The sequence below is a fragment of the Pinus tabuliformis genome, chromosome 7 (genome assembly GCF_031772625.1).
Source record: "Pinus tabuliformis cultivar Carrire ecotype Pingquan chromosome 7, CPIR1, whole genome shotgun sequence".
Classification (NCBI taxonomy): Eukaryota; Viridiplantae; Streptophyta; class Pinopsida; order Pinales; family Pinaceae; genus Pinus; species Pinus tabuliformis.
Window position 1 is genome coordinate 1,575,462,639 of NC_142293.1, and position 17,539 is coordinate 1,575,480,177.

The following is a 17,539-nucleotide window of genomic DNA, read 5'->3' on the forward strand; positions in this document are numbered from 1 at the left end:
TGTTACTGCAAAATCTAACACCTTAGTGCAAAGCCTCTCTGAGCACTATATATCAAGGGCAACAATGGGATCAATCACCACTGTCATCTTAATAACTATTCCCCCATTCTATGGATGGATATTATCCCCGCAAGGGAAGCTTCCCCAACAGATATCATAGATTAGATAACCCAAGCCCTCCTAGGCTAAATACACTCCCAGTGTTCTGCTGAATCAAACAACCAAGGATATTGTTCAATAAGGTAGGGTTCTGGCAAGATGAAAGATAATTCAAGGTAACGACTTCAAAATATCTATGGATAAATCTAGAAGGCTTCAGTAGTCCTAGAAATGCTCAAATAGATCCCAAACACATGCTCCCTTTAAATTACAAATTGCTGTTAGAAATTAGGGCTTTTAGATGACAGGATTTATAACATGCAAAATTTATGACAGCAAAAACAAAATAGCCTATAAATGATGACAAGCAATAAATAGATCTATGCACCACCTATGAATCACAAGCTGTTATATGCAGGGTCAATGGTTTCTCGCCCAAACAAGTGGATCTTTTTCACTGGATTCTCACAACTTGGTCAATAAATTATGAGATTCACCTCTGCTCCAGGGGCTTTTTCATAATAAAGTTTGCATCATCAGAGGAACATGAATATGTACGGCGAGAAGGCCCATGGTTCTGGGGTTTTGCGGGACATTTTGTCACCCCATGGTTCCCAGATTTCAATGCCAATACAATGGTGGTATCAAGAATGCCAGTATGGGTTAGATTGCATAATCTCCCCCTACATTTTTGGCACCATAAAGTGCTTGAAGGCATTGGGAACCTCTTAGGGAGATACATTAAGACAAACACAAAGAATTGAAGAACGAATCTTCACTTTTGCCAGAATTTGTGTGGAGGTGGATCTCAACAAAGGATTTCCAAATCATATTCTCCTTACACATAACAAGCAATGTTGGACACAATTTCTAGATTTCAAGAATACGACATTCAGATGTCGAACATGCGGACAAACAGGTTATTTACAAAGCACATGTCCCGATAACTAGAAAGTGCCCCGAAGGAAGAAGAAACCAGGAAAGCAGCCCAAGGGATGAACATGAAGAGGATGAAGAAGAAATGGCTCCCCTTACCACTGAAGAAACTCATAACCCACAAGACAACGTAGAAAAGGAAGGAGTAAATCATGAAGACTCAGGAACCCCAGAACACTCTTCGAGGCGGGCGACCATTACTGAAGAAAAGGAGCCAGGGGGCTCTAAACGTCATCATATAACTGATAGCTCAAACTCAGACAATGAAAAACAAAGAAAGAATGAAGGATCCCAACTAGCACTTGTATCAACCACTCCATCCCAAGGAGAATGGCAAAAGGTAGAAAAGAAGAAATGGAGAAAAGCATAATGCTTATCTCCATTTCGAAGTTAATGCTTTTGGCTATGTGAACACCAGTTTAGACTAGAATGATTGAATGCATTGTAAGCATCTACAACATGTAATTTTGTTTTCAGTAATAAAATTACGATTTTTCCTGGGGAAAAAAGATGATAAGCAATAAATAAACAAAGGATATTACATGAGCAAGCTAGGAAATAGGTTGCAGCAATTTCTCAATGGCTGAAAATGCAATTCCAAATTAATATATGCAGAGCCTAACCCTGGGAATATGAGGTCCAAGGTAATCTATGCTATTAAATGCATATTTTTTCATAGCCTAACCATAATTTACACTAGAAAACATATAAAAAGTGGGCTTTTTAATTTTTTTACGAGTATTGAGACACTAAATGGACTAGTTCCTTTCTCAATCCTAGGCATATGGAGTTAGAGTTGAGGTCTATGGAAAAGGACCAACAGAACAAGAGTCAAGAGAGAGAGTTTCTCTCCATCAAAACCCTAGCAACTTTCAATCAATTGGAGATAAAGGGAAAAGATTTTATACCAACATTTCTTGATGGAAACTTGGTGATAATTTTGCAAATGACGATGTTAAGGCTATAAAAGATTCAATACATAAGATGAAAATTTCATTGAAACACTAATTCTACAACAATTGCAAAATGGAAGATACAATAAAATTGCACAAAATCACCATAGAATCACTTCATCGTCCAAGAGAAAATTTCTTCGAATCATAATATCCTCACCAAGACAATTTGTTCAATCAATGCTCCATAGCGTCCAAGAGAAAAGAAAATGCTAGTGCACACTCTCTAAATCAATGAGTGAGTGTGTTACAATGATTCTCTCCAAATCAACTTCCCTCTATTTATAGGAGAGTAACCAAGTCTGTTTAAGAGTCAAATTGACTAAAAGCCCTAAAAATAATAAATTATGTGATTACAAGTTAAGTAGGTCACAAGTCGGCCTAAAATATAGCAATATCAATGATAAAATGCAACAATAAGCCTCTCTTTAACCCACATGTGTGAATAAAAGGACCTCCAAGGGTGATGTCAACCTCAAAAGTGAATATCTCCATCAAAATGTGCCATGGATGGCTCAAAGGAGTCCTCACTCAGAAATACCATCTCCTCATCAACAAGGTGTCCAATCGTCAAGCAAAACCCTCATCAATATGTCATCATCATCCAAGCCTATGTGATCACTTCAAACCATATGAAGGGGATGTCAGAAGACTAGGACATGATGTCATTGTTACCCACCAAAGTAAGTAACCCCCTAGGAGAACTTTTTCTCCTATTTTGGCCAACCAACAACCCTATACATTTGCTTGATAATGATGATATGCCAATTTTTCCACCATTTGCACCAACCATTACACCTCTCACTATTCGACATTCCTCTTGAATGAACTTGGGCTACCACTCAAGACGTACTTTGATCATTTTGCAATCAAATCCTTTTACTTAATGTTTTAAGCATTTAGTATGGATAAAGGGGTGATTTGGATAATTGACAGATCTTGGAAGACCTAGATTGAAATAGCGAGTTCATTCTTCCTTTTCCATACTTACCACTTTCCATATCACATATTAGTTTGTGATATCATCTCCATTCTTCGGGTTTAACTGTCATTGGTTCTTTGGGATTTGGCACCCTCTTTGTAGTAGAAGAGAATATGGAACTATGTTGAACATATATATATATATATATATATATATATATATTGAATAAAAAATGAATTGGTGATTACATGCCTTCGTGACGGTTTCTTAAATAGGCATTGATTGGTCACAAAGTAAAATGGTCATGTCATTTGATTTTTTTGTCCCTTCGTAAGTGTTTATTAATGCTTATTTATTAATTAATTATTTTTTATTATTTACTTAATTATTATTTTATTCATTTATTTATTCATAACATTGCCCCTCCCTTAATGATGCTTTGTCCTCAAAGCAAGGTTAACAATGGGTATTGTTGTCGGAATCTTTTTGTTTCCCGTGAAGAATCTTCTTTTCGAAGTTTTTCCCATTTAATGAGGTATTCCTTAATAGTTTTGGAACGTACTGCCTTCTCTCTGGTAGTAAAAATACCTTCATGTTCTAAAACAATTCTCCCTTCATCATCAATTTCGGGTATTTCTGTTTGAGTTGATTGATTTTGTCCTAGCATTTTCTTAATACATGATACATGGAAAACATTATGGATCTGGCAGTTATCTAGTAATTTCAATCCATAAGCCACTTCACTGATTTTTCTAATTATTTGAAACGGTCCATAAAATTTCAAAGCCAACTTGTTCCTTCCTTATTGCTTCAGAGATAATTTCTTGTAGGGTTGAAGTCTTACAAAGACCGAATCGGCTTCTTTGAACTCTCTTTCTGAACGGTGTTGGTTTGCTTGTTGTTTCATCCGGTGTTGTTAGATTTTCTTTCAATATTTTAATGATTTTTTTTATTTTCCTCCCCCACTGATTGTTCATTGGTTGAACCTTGGAATCACTTAATGCGAAGTCCTTCCTTTTTGGAGGTTCATAGCCATATAAGGCTTGAAAATGGGTCATTTTAGTTGATGTATGATATGTGGAATTGTACCACCATTCGGCTAGATGTAACCATTGAGACTATTTATTTTGCTTATCTATTACAAAACAACGAAGATATGTTTCTTAACATTTATTGACTATTTATGTTCGGCCATCTATTAGTGGGTGATAAGATGAACTTATGTTAAGGGAAATTCTAGCCCAGTTACAAAAATCCTTCTAGAAATTCCCTTGAAATTTTGTCTCTATCATTGATGATGACCTTTGGAAGGCCATATAATTTATAGATGTTTTTGTAGAAGACTTCTACAATTTGTTTTGGTAAATTTGTCTTCTTAACTACCATGAAATACGTGTATTTGGTGAGTTTATCTACCAAAACAAATATTTTGTCCTTTCCGACAAACATAGGCAACCCTTCGATGAATCCATTGAGATTTCCTCCCATTTCTGGTTTGGGACATGTAGGGGGTGAAGTAATCTAGGGATTAGGTCGTTCTCATTTTTATTTCTTTGACAAAAATCACATTCGGCGACGAATTTTTTAGTCTATTTACCCATTCCCTTCCAATAAAATGATCGTCGAGTGTTATAGTATGTTTTGAAAAATCCAACATGTCTTGTTGCTAGCGAACTGTGTGTTTCCCTAAGCACCTTCATTTCAAATTTGGAAGATGGAATTAGATAGATTCTACATTTATACCATAGTATATCATTTTTTCATTCACAGTTTAGATTTTTATCAACATTTTTTATTATAGAACAAGAGATCGGATCTTTGGCATACTCAGTTCAAATCTCATCTAACCAATTGGGAACTACTACTAATGTCGCACATGTTGTTATGTCTTCATCTTTTCATGAGTGTGTGACAAACTATGTTATTTTTCCCCTTTTTATGTAATATTTCCATGTCAATTGTGGAGAGTTTCTCCATCCATTTATGTTGTTCTATTGATAAGGTCTTTTGTTGTAGCAAGAATTGAAGACTATTGTGATCTGTACAAATTGAGAACTTGCTTCCCAAGAGATATTGACACCATTTATTCAATGCATGTATGATGGCAAGCATTTTCTTATGGTAAGTAGACTTCATGCTTTCCCTTTTGTTGAGTTTTCGACTTTCAAAAGCTATTGGGTGATTGTCCTGCACTAATATCGCTCCAATCCCAAACCCTGGAGCATCACATTATACCACAAAGGGCTTGGAAAAATCTGGGGTTGCTAGTACTGGAGTAGATGACATTACTTTAATATCTCAAAACACTCTATTGCTTCACTATCCCATTGAAAGGCATTCTTCTTTAACAAGTTTTTCAGGGGTGCAATCAAGTGCACATAGTTTTTGATAAACCTTCTATAATATCCTGTTAATCCTAGAAATCCTCTTAATTTCGAAATATTTCTTGGTTTTGGCCACTCTTTGATTTCCTTGATTTTATTGGGGTCTACCTTGACTCCTTCCTTGGATATGATGTGACCGAGGTATTTGACTTCCTTTTTACCAAAAGAGCACTTCGATAATTTGGCATTAAATTGGTTATTTTCTAGTAAGGAACGTACTTCCTCCAAGTGCTTGAGCTGCTCCCTCCATATTTTGTTGTAGATAAGTATATCGTCAAAGAAAACTAATACAAATTTCCATAAGTATAGATGAAAAAGCTCATTCATAGTTTCTTGGTATGTCGTTGGGGCATTTGTTAGTCTGAATAGAATCACCTTGAATTCATAATGACCATGAGTTCTGAAAGAAATATTCTTGATATCTTCTAGATTTGATAAAAACCTAACCTCATATCTAACTTTGAGAAGTACTCTACATCATGGAGTTCATCTAACAACTCATCTATGAGCAGAATGGAAAATTTGTTTTTTATAGTTATTTTGTTTAACCCTCTATAGTCTATACAAAGTTTAAAAGATCCATCCTTTTTTCGAACAAATACCACTGGAGTTGCATACGAGCTTCTCCTTTTTGTAATAACTCCACATTTTAGCAAGTCTTGAATTAGCCTCTCCATCTCTATTTTGTGGTGATGAGGATAACGGTATGGTTTGATATTAACAAGCGTGGCAACTAATTTGACTTATATAATGTGTTTTATCTTCCTTTCTGGTAGTAATTTCATAGGCAATTCTCAAAATACTTTTTTATACTTTTGGACTAGGGTTGCAATCTTTGGTTGTGATTAAATTACATTTGTAGTTAATAATTCTAGTTGTTGACATTGTGCAATATATACTGGTGCTCCTTTTTGAATAACTTTCTTCATTTGTTGTGTAGATACAATTTGAGTAGGAGGTGATTGGAATCTGAACAACTTATATCTTCTCCCAACCCATTTGAACTTAATAAATTGCTTTTGATGATTTGCAGAGTATGTTCCATGTTGTCACTCATTGCTTTTTCAGTCGCCAGTGGCTTCAAAATCCAAATAGCAATGATGTTTGATGCCAAATTTTGAGCCACAAAAGCTATCAAAACGAGATGGGACCCTCTCCACTGCATAGTGCTCGGGAAGAGCTTTCTGAGGGTACATAGAAGTCCAAAAAAGGGTTCCGAAATTTCTAACCTGCGAAGGCTGAACTCTGTGATGCCATTTTGGTTCTAATTTGTTTGTTCATGGGGGTTTCACTAATATCATTGCTGAGTGTATGGATTGGTTATTGGATCCTTTGAGTTAAATGGTGCTTCCCTGTTGATTCCAAGCACGATTAATGTGCAGCGTGTTTCCTCTTGGTAAATCTCACTTCATTTGTGTTTTCCCATTCCTGAAATAGTGTAATGAGGCTGTTGGTTTCTTGCTGATTTGTGGATTTATCTTGGCTGCTAAATAGAGAACAGTACCTGGGGTAGCTCATATTTACTTTAGTTGTTAGCAGAGAATCACACCCATGTCATGTTTAGCCTGAAACCTTCTTTTTCACTCCTCTATTTCTATCATTTCATCGGAAAACCATGGTTTAGGATTTTATGTTGCTTACAGCCCTATCCATCGAATTCCACTTTTTGTTGGAACATTTCTACCTAGGATTCTATTTGTTACAGCCCTATGCGTCTACTTCCCTCCTTACTTTCCTCCTCTCCACCGTCACTACAACTTCAGTTTTAAGCTGTCTCATTTCTATGTGTCGGCCACCAGAAGAAGAAACCATTTCTCTTTGAGATTACCCCATATACCCCCACAATTTGGATCCATGAGTTGGCTTGAATCTACCTCTTTGAAGGCTAATTGAACCAAGCCCCCTCCTATTACTTTTTACGTGACAATTGGAGTGTTGCAACCCCCTCACATATAACCTTACAAGTACTCCTCTGTTTAAGATGTCCTAGTCACTAGTCTACAATCAACCCATAGGCTGTCTCTAGGGACCTTCCTTGTCTCCTGCTGCACTTGTGCTGCATGGTGTAAGATTTAGCCACAACATCTTTCTAGCACCATTGTCGGGGAATGGATTAGAATATTTTTCTTTGGGTATGACAAAACATATCATTTCCTCTGTTAGGTGAGCATAGGAAGTGTGGGTTGAATATCTCTCACCTTGGCTACTCCACTGTCAATTTTATGGTAAACATCCTGGTGACTCCACTGTCCATATCTCTATTTTGATCATCCTAGCTTTTAAGTAGCCCCATACTCACTCTGATGCTACAGCAGTTGAAAACTCTCCCTACTTTCGAAGCTGAAATCAATCACATAGGGAGGTTTTCAAGATGGCCCTTCCTGCATTCCTGGCCAACCAATTTGCCCCACTGGATTTCTCTTCCATTGCTAGTTATCCTAACCATGTTCCTTCATTTCATGAGTGGGATAGCTATTTGCCTAAATTTAGTGGGAACTCAGAGAGAAGACCTGACCAGCACCTCAAAGACTTTCATGAATGCATGGAGCAACAAGGTATTCTTCTTGAAGATGTACTAATGAAGTTGTTCAAATTGTCTTTAGAGGGGGATGCTAGGGTTTGGTTTAAAACACTACCTCAGGGCAGCATATCTTCCTTGAAATGTTTCCATACAACATTCCATCAATATTACAAGACATTTTATTTACCGAATGTTATGTTTGAAGATTGCTGCAAATTTTGTAATGATGAAAACAGTCCCGAGGTTGATGAATCTGCTGAAGATGTTTGTGGAGCTCCATTCCAAGAAAACATCCACTCGCATCAAGAGGCATCACCCACTGAGCAAGAAAGAGAGGAAGGAAACATCTTCGCCCTTCAAATAAACCCTCAGGGGTCTAATTTGGCCGAGTTTAATGTTCCCCTTCCTTTGATGAATATGACTCTGATAGAGAGTCAAGTGATGCAGAGCCTCCACAATCCCTATTATGGGAAGCTGCACAAGAAGAGGAGGCCAGTAAAGAGGCTCCCACCCACGATGCACATATTTCACATGGAGAGAAAGATCAAGAACCTCCTCCCATTTATGATGCATACTATTCAGAGGAGGATGAGATGGTCATGGAGGTGCAGAAGGAGTTGTTTCCCAGCAAGCACGGTGAAAGCTCTCAACAACAAGTGTTTCAAGAAGAACTCAAGGCTAAAAGACCACGCAGAGTCTGCTAATGCCTGCCAAGAATTCTCAACAGACCTTCCAACCTATGACTCTTACAGTTCGCACAGTGAAGAGTCTGTTGCAGATTTCCAAGAAGACAGCCCCATTGAAAAATGGGTCGTGAAAGATCAACAACTAGATTTTCTTGAAAAGGTTGAAACTGAGGAGCTGGATAATGTTTGTGGCTACCCTGACCAAGAGAATATTGGTCAGCAAGCTACAGGCGAAATCAAAGTTGTCGCAAACATTCCTAGTCTATTCCATGACCCTGTGGCTAAGTACATGAACCTATTCTTAATCCAACAACAGAGGTTACTTCAGCAGCATGTATTGGGTTCTTCATTTGCGTATTTTTCATGGTGCATGTTGATTTTGATTTTGTTTTTTCAGCAGTATGAAGGCATGTGGTCCAGTACTCTTATGTTGGCCTAGTTCTATTGGAAAATTGAACATACTTAGCTTAATTAAGTATTGTGCATAAGTAGGATTGTATATAAATAAGCTCACCAGCTGAGCATTTACTTTTCAGTTGTTAGAATTTTTATTTTTTGCATTTTAGATTCCGGAGAAAAGTCCCTTGGGGATTTTGCTGATTACAAAGTTCATATATCACTGACTCCATGCCCAATGGTGAAAGATACTGGTCTGCAGGTCCTCAGCACCTTGCGAGCAAGGCACTGTCCCCAGTGGGAGCCAATGTTGTCACTCACTGCTTTTTCAGTCACCAGTGGCTTTAAAAGCCAAATAACAGTGATGTTTGATGCCAAATTTTGAGCCACAGAAGCTATCAAAACGAGATGGGACCCTCTCCAGTGTGTAGTGCTAGGGAAGAGCTTTTCGGGGGTATATAGAAGTCCAAAAAAGGGTTTCGGAATTTCTGACCCGCGAGGGCTGAACTCTATGATGCCATTTTGGTTCTAATTTGTTTGTTCATGGGGGTTTCAGTGATATCATTGTTGAGTGTATGGACTGGTTATTAGACCCTTTGAGTTAAATGGTGTTTCCTTGTTGATTCCAAGCATGATTAATGTGCAGCGCGTTTCTTGTTGGTAAATCTCACTTCATCTGTGTTTTCCTATTCCTGAAATAGTGTAATGAGGTTGTTGGTTTCTTGCTGATTTGTGGATTTATCTTGGCTGCTAAATAGCGAACAATACCTGGGGTAGCTCATATTTACTTTAGTTGTTGGCAGAGAATGATACCCATGTCATGTTTAGCCTGAAACCTTATTTTGCACTCCTCTATTTCTATCATTTCATCGAGAAACCATGATTTAGGATTCTGTGTTTCTTACAGCCCCATCCATCGAGTTCCACTTTCTACTGGAACATTGCTGCCTAAGATTTTGTTTGTTACAGCCCTATGCATCTATTTCCTTCCTTACTTTCCTCCTCTCCACCATCACTATGACTTCAGTTTTAAGCTATCTCATTTCCGTGTCTCGGCCACCAGAAGAACCTTTTCTCTTTGAGATTGCCCCATATACCCCCCAACATTTAGATCCATGAGTTGGCTTGAATCTACCTCTCTGAAGGCTAATTGAACCAATCCCCCTACTTTTACTTTTTACGTGACAAGTGGAGTGTTGCAGCCCCCTCACATATAACCTTACAAGCACTCCTCTGTTTAAGATGTCCTAAGCATAGGTCTACAATCAACCCATTGGTTGTCTCTAGGGAGCTTCCTTGTCTCCTGCTGCATGGTGCAAGATTTAGCCAAAACATTCCCAATGTTTGTAGCCATTGTATTGCCAAAACGACATCAACTCCTCCTAGGGGTACTGCGTAGAAACTAGATTCCAATTCATAGTCGCTTAATTGTAATTTAGCCTTGTGACATTTCCCAACTCCATCTATTCTTTTGTCCTCTTCCACCATGACTCTTATATTTGTTGCTAGGAACACATAGGTTTGTGGTTGCATTATTCCTATGATTGTAGCTAGCTGCTAGAGTAATCCTGGGCATGGTTTCTTCTTCTGGTTCTTTTGGGGCTTCATTTTCCTCATTAGTCTCTTCATCTCAATCACTGCTAGTTGAGTCCTCCTATTCAGCTTCACAATTGTAGAGTTTTTGTGTGTTGCATTTATGTCTTGGTGTATATTTCTCTCCACATGTCCAACATTTTCCTTCCTTCTTCTCTCTGGATTGGAGTGGCGATTACCTTCTTCTCGTAATTGGGGTGGTATATACATGTTAGATTTATCTAAGACATTTTTACTTGGTTTTTCTTTTGAATATTTGCTTGATTTCCCAAGACTTGTGAATGATGTCCTCTTGAAACTGTTTTTTGTTCAATAAGACTTGTTGCATGCCTAGCATCTTCAATAGTGTTTGTCTTTCATATTTTTAATTCAGCACAAATATAATCTTTTAGTCCAAATATATACAATTTAAGTAATTGTTCTTCGGTGAATCCTCGTTGTCATGTAGACAATACTTCCCATTCGTGCGTATAGTCACTTGCAATCTCCTTCTGCTTGAGATGTACAAATTTGTTGTAGACATCATCTTCTTCTTCATCATAGAACCATTTTAGCAAGGCATCCACAAAAAATTTCCAATAGAAAGAATGGGCATCACATTTACCAGACCACCATTGGAACCAATGATACAATTCTGCTTCCAAATTGTTAGATGTTGTCATGATTTTCTCATGATCACCTAATGATGGGTTTGATTCGAAGATACCTTCCCATTTATTGACCCAAACAACAGCTCCCTTATGGTCTTTAACAACATACTTTCATAGCTCCTTTTTAATTCGTTGGCAATCCTTCCCTAGAACTTTTGTATGGTATTGACTGACTATGAAGTGTATTTGCAGAATCTCATGATTTGAGGGGTCTTCGCTATTTTGAGATTTGAGACTTTGTATTGGCTCTTGAGTGTTTAAGAGATTTACAAAAAAATGAATTCACCCTTCCTACTAGCTGGTCCATTCTTTCCTCTTATTCCTTAAGCCTAAGAGTTGCTTCTTGCTTGTCTCTCTCTCAATTTTAAGAAGGCCCATCAAAGATAAAAAAAAAATCTATGCTTTCTTGGTTCTACAATCCTTACAACATTTTTTCAATATTGTTTATCTTACTAATATCGGCCACTAATTGCTTTTGAGTTTCAATTATCTCCTTTTGTCCTTCTCCCAACTCTGTTTATCGTTTTTCAACATTGCTGAGACGATGGTGTACTCTATCGAGCACCACTCGGCATTTATTTATGTCGGCGTCATCATTATTCCTCATTCTAGGTTGGTTTTTTTTCTTGACAAGACACACTTATATATATAGTTAATAATAACAATACAATTATTAATTATTGTATTAATAACTATATAACTATATATATAATTAAATTACATAATTAAATTATATAGTTATTAATTCAATATACTTAGTGTAATTATATTATGAATCGAGGAGGACAAAATTTGGCAGAACGTGATGGTTGACTTGATGGAACGTGACGGTCAGTGGAAGGAAAAGATGATCTATGGAAGGAAGGATGGCAAGAGTAGGGATGTCGGCACTGTCAAAGAATGTATGGTGGCAAGGGTAGATACAAAACAAGGAATAGCACAGCATGACACACGGTGGACGAGTGTGGTCGGACGGAACGAATGGTGAACCAAAAGAAGGGTGGCATAAAGAACAAGGGAACGTTGGAATGCAAGGGGAAAACACAAGAACAGGGGTGTCAGAGACACAGGCAAAATTAGCGATGCGGATCATAGAGAAACGCAGACTGACTGGCGTCAAGAGCAGAAAGGCGAAGGACAGCGAATGAAGAGCATACAGTGGGGAACGAGTCACTAGGACGACACAACGATCTGGCCAAAGGACTGAACCACTTGATACCTCTGTAGCAGAAGACAATATGCAACTATGTTGAACAGATATGAATATATAAATTTTATTTATTATTGGATGAAAAATGAATTGGTGATTACATACTTTCGTGACGGTTGCCTAAATAGGCATTGATCGGTCACGAAGGTGAATAGTCATGTCATTTGACTTTTTTCCCCTTCATAATTAATAAGTGTTTATTGATGCTTATTTATTAATTAATTAATTATTGTATTATTGTTATTATTTTTTATTATTTATTTAATTATTATTTTATTCATTTATTTATTCGTAAAACTCTTATCGACATCCTTGAGTAGGGTCGGAAAACATTGCCCTGAAGGTTGATACAGCTAAAAGAATGGAAAAGCATAAGATCCACAAATAAAGAAAAAAGAAAGTCAAAATACAAATAATGGTTGTGACATAAGATAGCGTGTGGGCAATAACCTAGCATGAGCTCTACCCTCCTCATTAGCCATCACCCAATTCATGAGCATTTGATGCTCCATCTCATCAAAAGGAACCCTTGCATGTCCCAACCCTCATGATTGATAAATTGCGTCATTTTAAAGAGTAAATTAAATACTACATCTTAAGAGCAAGCTTTAATCCTTGAGCTGTGCACCAAAATACAAAGCATTATCAAAAAGAAGTAAAAGGCGCACCAGAGGGGTGGAAAATAATGCCAAGCAAGGTAACTCATACATCCACGATTTCTCCCTCCATTGCTTCTATACATTCAAGATGTGAACTCCCACTAGTTGGTCCCCTGACCATCACACTTGGCCATGAAGTCCTTCCCCTCCATTGCCACTTACATACACTAAGACCTATTAAATGAAGGGTTAACCTTGGAAATGACACCTCCGCTTGGGGGTTTGAAGCACTTAATAGGGTCGACTACTTAGCCACCCCTACAAAGGCAGGGAACACATTTACGATACTTGGTCTTTTTAGATATTTGAAGGTGATCCTCGTTTGAAGTATTGATATTCCCTTAACACTTAAGTATGGTCTACTCAATGCATTTATGATATTAGTCTCTAATGAACAATTGCTTTCACTAGAGTTTGAATTAGTTTTGCTAGGTGGTCCACAACAACATAGACCTTGAGGGCACTCTACTCCACATGATTCCCAGGGCATACACTACATTCTAGAGAGCATGATGACTTAGCAAATTCATCATTGCCCACTTTTGGAAGATCATTGGGCCTTTTGATGACTTGAGCAATTGATATACTTCCCAGAGCACCCCTAGGATCCATAATGTTGGGTTTCTCTTGCCCATCATGGAGGATTCTTGATGATGTAATAATGGACCCAGCATGCCCCCTAGTTGGGCTTCACACTACTTAGTGAGCATGCCATGATTTAGGGACCAAATGAGGTTGGTCATCCTTAAGATGATTGAGAAGGGCGTGTTGCACCTGGTGGATCCCTAATGCTAGAGAGAGGAGTCACCATGTTGCTTGACACCCATGGAAATGGTGTGTGGCACCCACAGCTAGATGGCCCTTGGAGATGCTTTGATGCTTGATTTGAGGGATTTCCTCAAATGGAGGATGATCATGATGCTTGGAGACATTTTCAGCTTGTCATTTCCTTGGTGGAACATTTAGAGCCCTAAAAGGGCATGATGTCATCACCTTTTTATCCTGCGACTCACACATGTGGGTTTTGTTACCCACCAAAAGTGGGTGACCCCATAGGAGAATTTTTCTCCTAGATTTGTCTTCAACCAGCAGTCAGCAACCCCTGACAGCCACTAGTGTAGTCAATATATTGTGCCATTTGATCTTTGCTCCCGAAGCCAGTGATATGCCCCCTCGCCCATCTGTTGAGAGCATATCTTTGAAGGTGGGCAATCCAATCCTAAAGGTATGATATTCATTGTGCAATCGAGTGCTTATGCTTATTTTTCGTTGGGCATATTGAACATGGATTGTTGGGTGACTTGGAATAAGGAAGGGTTTTGACCAGTGAAGCACGACTGTTATAAGACCCTCGAGTACCCGCGGGTCTTGACAAGTTCTATAGCGAGACGGGTCACTCACATAGAAACCACGGTCTCTACCCGTACTCATCCAAACCCGCATAGAACCTGTCTACTCGTATTGAACCCATGAAGACCCGCATGTGACCTGCATAGGACCCGCATAAGACCCATGGACGCACTCAAAATTCATATTTTTTTAATAATTTTTTCGGGAGATCATGTTTTTTAATGTTTTTTCTATATTTTGCCGAGTCTTATACGGGATGTTCCCGAGTCTTATACATGTCGTCGAGTCAATAACCAAACGATTCTTATACGAGTACGAGTCGTTCAACATTGGTTTTGACTATAGTTTTGTTCACCTTAAATGGGGGGGTTAATCCTCAATCCTAGTCCCGTGGGATCTACCCTTTTGGCCTATGGTTTCAAGATGGGCACTACTTGGGAAACCCGATTTTGGTAGCGCGGTCCCATTTTCCTGTTTCACATTTTTCACTTCCCTCAACACGTTACAAGCCCTATTTCATCAGCTTCCCTCTCTAGGTCCACAAGGCACGGGTACACCCCGGTCCCCCTTCCCTTGTCCACATGCTTGGGTCAGGCCCGACACTGTTGCCCCAGAGGTTGATGGAGTGAAAAGAACGTTAAAAGTATATCATGGCCACAAGCAAGAAACAAAGGAAAAGAATATCATAAAATGCAAAAGATGGTCAGGACATTTAATATAGCACGTGGGCAAAAGCCAAGCATGAGCTCTACCCCTTCATCATGGCCATCACCCCAGTTCCTAGGGCCCTTCAGTGCCCCACACATCATTAACGAACCCATGCACGTCCCAACCCTGGTGGGAAATGAACTGCACCACCTAAGGGGGTAATAGTTGTTGCATATCTCTCACAGCATGCTCTTATTTCCTATAGCCCCGAGCAATAATACAAAGATAAATCATAAAAAGGCAAAAGGAAAATAATGAAGGGTGGAAAAACAAAGGCAAGGGTAACTCATGTATCCATGATTGCTCCCTCTTGCATCTATACACCAAAATGTGTGAACATCCCTCATCACTACCATCCTTGAACCCATGGCATTTGGCCTTGAGACCCCTGTGTCCCTATCCACCTTATCATTATTCACATGACCCTTATCACTCAAAGGATGTACCTTGGACTTGTATTTCCGCTTTGGGGGCTGGGAACACCTAATAGGGTTGTTTATTAGCATTGCTACCTAGGGAGGCAACACTATTACATACTCAACGCCCCAAATTTGGAAGGGAAGCCAATTATGAAATCTCACATGTGCCCTTGACTAACAAGCTTGGTTCACTTAGATGCACTAATGAATTATTGTAACTGATGGTGAGGAAGCACATTGGATCTTATATGTAATTGGCAGGTGGTTTCATCATGGGTTGGGCAACTTAACTGGGGTCCAAACCCACCAAAGGATCATATTGACATTTGTAGGGGATGTGTTGAGAGCCATGGGACTCCATCATATGTTCGAGCATTATTTCATGCCACTGGCACCCCAAGCACCTTCAACAGTTTGTTCATTGCCCCATATTATTCACGAGATGATGGACTTGGACCAGCATGACCCAGCTAGATTACCATGATCAGGGCAGTGGATCCAAGGCCCATAGGAGGTTTATCCCACCCTTGAGACATGGGAGGGTAGGAATCATCATCAGAGCCCTCATTTGGACCAGTCTGCAGGCTTATATTTCATCAAGAGACCCATGAGACTAGCATTTGTGCCCCAAACCCAATGTGGGCACCACATGACGACTTACATGGAAAATTAGGGGCCATCCCTTAATTCATCTTTATTAGAACCCTCTCTCTCATCATGGAATTTAGAGGACTCAACGAGGCCCTCCAACAACCCTTCAATATCATGACATCATCAATTCAGTTTACTTATGGATGGCTTTTTCATAACTTGCCATAGCTACTTGGTTGGCTTGTAACCAAGATTTGTTCTTAGCACATTATTTTATAACTTTGGGGGCTCATTAGGCTAAATTGATTTAGGAGAGACTCATATAAATAAGGATGAGTACATTTTTATATATTTTGATGAATATTGTTGAAGAATGTAACTAGTGTCGGTCTTCATAATTATATTTGAGTCATAATGTAATGTATTTGTCAAAAGAAAGAAAAAGAAATTTTATTGTAAAAGAAATTGACTTATTAAAGCATGGGTTTCATGCTTGGGTCAATGGTTAATAGGTCAAAGCCTCCATTGTAGGCTTCTAGGGTTTATGTCAAGAGTCCTTGTCCATGTCATCATGTAATAGACCCTTCTTGGGCTTTGTTTATCAAAAAAGATTTTTTTTATGTAAAATGAGTCATTTAGTCCTCCTCCACCAAGTCGGCCTCAACCTAGAGAAGACAGCCTCATTGGGAGGTGGAATCCACTCATAAAGGCAGCAACTTGACCTCATTTGGAGCATATTCACAACAAGTTCGATCTGCAGTTGTTGAAGAAGAAAAAGAGTGAAATTCTTGGAAGGAGAAAAACCCTAACAAAAGAGAAGAAACCCTAATGAAGAAGTTTGAAGACCTTTTTCTCTCTCCTTTGACTCACGTGCAAAATTATGAAGTTGCTGGAGAGCTGAAGTTGCAAGGTTGCAGTAGGGCCGAATTCTAAAGCTAGAGGCCAAAATTCTTGGGGGTCAAAATTTTGACTTGAAGTTGGGTTGAAGCAGTGTGATAAAAGTTGACTTCTAGTGTTTGGTTCATCATCTTGGAAGCTTGACTTGGTGGAGGAGGAAGGTATTTTGGTCTGGTCTAAGGTCTTGGATTGTCTCAAGTTGGATTTGAATCTGCTAGTGGAAGATTTTGATTGGGTTTTCCCCTATATAGGGGTTTTAGCCTCGGTTGAGTGCCTATATCTGGTGTCCTTGATCTTCATGTTTTCTACTTTGATGATTGCTTGCTGAGAAGAAAATTATAAAGAAATTAAATAAGAACATGAGTATATCACAAGTAACTGTCAAGACAACAAAATATTTCTGCCTTTCTGGTTTTCTAACACATGTCAACAAAGGCATATAGATTGATAGATTAGTGATAAAAAACACAAAAACATGGATTAAACCATATAACATCAGTCATCTAGTAGTTATAACTTTCATCAACCATAGGTCCACAAATTACAAGTTGCCATTTATATAGCA

At 38.7% G+C, this 17,539-nt stretch overlaps 1 protein-coding gene across 1 annotated transcript in view; it reads right to left on the reverse strand.

Moving 5' to 3' along the window:
• The window catches only part of LOC149254087 (guanine nucleotide-binding protein subunit gamma 3-like), a 144,732-nt gene that overhangs the window by 44,841 nt on the left and 82,352 nt on the right, over positions 1-17,539 (reverse strand). The window lies entirely within an intron of this gene.